Here is a 3,662-nt window from a genome sequence, read left to right as displayed (position 1 = left end):
GCTTAGTTAGGATCATCTAAAGTCCAAGCCCATGATTCATAGTAACGTGCGTCACACAAAACTGTTTGTGGCCTGCTTTTCATTCTCCCTGACATTTCTTTTATCTTTTTTTCTTTGGCCTTTCTTTTTTAATAGGCAAGATTATTATTCTCTGTTCCCAGAATATGGCTGATGCAGTAGTCAAATGGATAGGCAGGATATTTTTCTTTCAGAGCTGCAAGAGTGCTCATATACTGGCTTTAAATTACAGAATTGCTGCCAAATGTGCCCGAATGTACCCTTTGTTAATTTAGACGGCTGGATGTAATTCCTTGAATATTAACCTCACATGCATAAATGAACAAAGGCAATGAAGTCAGCAAAAGTTGGGGAAGGTGTGGTAAGAATTATCCACATCCATATGTTAGTGAGTTTTTTTGCTTTTCTTTCAAGCTGTGACTACAAATTAAAACAGCAATTTTACACATCAAAGTCTGTTTCACAGTTATGGAGAGTAGTGCTTCGGTTAGTAAGTAGTATCTAGCTAGAACAGCATGTGCATATCAGGGCAGTGAATTATGTTTTAGTTCACTGTCAGTTATGAATTGAATATTTTCCAATATTGAATGCAGAGTCACACATAAAACAAGTGTAAGTGAAACAACACTTATATTTATTCAGATTTTGAATATAATAATCAAAAATCCTTTCCACATCTTTCACAGAGTCCTCTACCAAATCTGTTTGAGATGCTAAAAAATTATTTTGAATTTCAGGAGGGTCAGAGAAAAAGAGTAGCACATCCTCTGCATAGAAGACTCTCTGTCTGAATTTTCATTCACTGGGTGTTCCATCAGGGCCAGCAATGGTTGTCCAGTTAAATCTAAAAACAGACATCAATTAAAACATTACTAAAGTGAAAGTGATCTCTCAGACATCACTCATGTGATAAAGGATTTCATGTTGGCTGAACTAACCCTGTAAAATGCTCTCATTTGTAGCTGCAGTTGCCTAGACTCTGTTGAAGGTAGTTTGTCTATTAGGTACTGGAATCTACAGTTTCACTTGTTTTCTTTGGCGTGTACATGTCCTGTTAACAAAGACTGGACCTTGGCAAACTTAGAGCAAAAACAAAGACAATTTTAAGATGGTAAAAACGGCAGTTCCTCTTGGTGCCACCTGGATAGTCTGGATAGTTTCACCCCTTGCAAGAAATCAATGTTGAGTATTTAATGGAGATTAATGATCCTCACAGGCAGCCACACTACAAAGTTCCTATGATGCACAGAGCGCTTCTTGTGCACCACTACTGAATTTAATCATTAACCATTATTAAACTCTGGCTTTCTCTCCTATAGTTTTGCTTTTGTCCTGTCTCACTCTGTTCTCTTCTCATTCTCCTTACCCCCAATCAATCATGGTAGATGAGCCTGGTTCCACTGGAGGGTTCTTCCTGTCAAATGGGAGTTTTTTCTTCCATCGTCATTAATTGCTTGCTCATAGAGGGCCGTGTGATCGTTGGCGTGTCTTTCAAACATTGTAGGATCTTTATCTTACAATATTAAGTGCCTTGAGATGGCCTTTGTTATGAATTGGTGCTCTATAAATAAAATTGAATTGTAATGCCAGAGTACAGTAAAGTATAGCAAGATGCAATGTAAAAACATAAAAGACAGGCAGAAATAATTTAGGTGTATTAAACAGAGGAAAGTGGAGGTTTGCAGAAAATTGGTCAAACATAGAGAAGGTTATGAAATGAAGCGGAAAACTGGCAGCTTATTTTATATTTCAAGAAAGTCAAATCCTCTCATTTCCCACCAGTTTCAGCATAATTTATAAATCTAATATCTCTTATGGTTAAAATCAGACCCTCTTATGGTCTTATGAACTTTTTATGGATCTGCACAGCCTGGATGGCTGCTTAGGTGATCAAGGGCTTTTCCATCAACATCACATGGTTTTAAGGATTATGAAAAATGGTGATGCAGCCATATATTTATATTGAAAATAGTCGAACAAGAAGAAAACAAGCCTTAACGTGAACATATTGAATACATTGCACTGTAGGTAAGTAATGACAAGGTCAAACAAATACGTCATACATCACATAGATTACTTTTTACCACAGAAAGTACATTTCTATTTTCAAAGCTTAACAGTTCTTTTTTACTTAGTGACTTTATGAACAAAAACTAAATGTTTTTTCACTAGATCCTGTAGGACCATGCAGCCATCAAAGTAGCCCTATGTATTGATTTAACAGAAATAACTGACTTTTGCATGGAAGACTACCATCCAGTTTATTGGTTTTCTTACTAGCATGACTGTAATTCTTCTTTTACTCCTGGATTTTTCTGCCTGAATGAACCTGTAGCTGAAGAGGATAATGGTCAAATGAGCCAGCTACCATTATATGCAACGGCTTTAATGTCAAATAGTGTCATTTTGTCGATTAGAAACTTTGTCTTGAGAAATCTTTAGTCTGCCTCTGACGCCAAGCTGGAAAAACTGAAGGCAGAAAGGGAAGCATTTGCTTTTAAGATTCAAGAGATAGCTTAGGCCTTTAACTACAAAGCAGGATGTGGTTTGAGTGGTAAACGTTCTAACTTTTTTTCCTGGTGACTGCAAAGCAATTTAACTTATCTATAGCCTTTTGTGTCGTGGCAAAATCTTCAAAAGAAACTGATTAAAGCAGTAAATCCTTGCAATTATTGACTTTGTTCTTTACTTGCTCACAAATCATTTACTAGTAAGAATACAAATAATTTACTTTATTAATGTATTAATCATTTGTTCCTTTCAGCCTGTATTGTCTTTTTAATTTCTTAATTCTTAAGAAAACAGGTTGTAATAGAAGACAAACAGGCAGCTCTAGAATGATCTATATTTGCATTTGGGCATCTGGAATCAGCACCGCTCTTTTTATATGGAATTCTTACATCTAGAATTGGGGGATCCTGGGTTGACTTACTGAGCTGATGACCACTGGCATAGCCACTTAACATGACTGCTGATGGGAGGCTTTGTGAAACCAGATAACAAGAAGATATCTTGAGTATGCCTAACTCATTTCATAGTAAAAACCCTGATCAGTGGTAATACAGGTCTAACATTTGGGGTGACATAAAAAAGTGCCACCGAATGAATGTAAAGCAGTGCCATTAGAAAACAACTGTTTTGATATTTTGAATAAATAAAAGCTACATAAATATAGTTGATTTATAAAGACATTTTTAAAACAAAGGGGCACCTTCCATCTAGTGATGCAGAAGGCACATACAGCTCAACAGAAGCACCACCTGCAGCTGTAAAAGTGATTTCATAATACTAGTGTGTGATGATGGCAATGTGATGGAGGTAAAGTGTTGCCTAACACACCATGAAAGCCCCAAAAAGGCCAGTGCACTGCTCTAATGCAAGAATACTGACAGATTTGAGAGGTTATCTACCTCCAAAATTCAGGTGGTTACAGAGTGGTGACTATCTGACCAATTCTGATTCTTATGTGCTCGTTTTAGCACATCTTCAGGTTTTTTATAGTAGTTTGTCATTTTAGGAGGAAAACATATTTTGGACTAATGCCGCTCAGATTGCATGCACATGTTCTAAAGGAGGTATATGAGCACTCTTCGACAAACAGGAATTGCATATTGAGCTGATTCTTTTAATTCTCATACACCTAA

The sequence above is a fragment of the Pelmatolapia mariae genome, linkage group LG10_11 (genome assembly GCF_036321145.2).
Source record: "Pelmatolapia mariae isolate MD_Pm_ZW linkage group LG10_11, Pm_UMD_F_2, whole genome shotgun sequence".
Classification (NCBI taxonomy): domain Eukaryota; kingdom Metazoa; phylum Chordata; class Actinopteri; order Cichliformes; family Cichlidae; genus Pelmatolapia; species Pelmatolapia mariae.
This window is presented reverse-complemented; position numbering follows the sequence as displayed.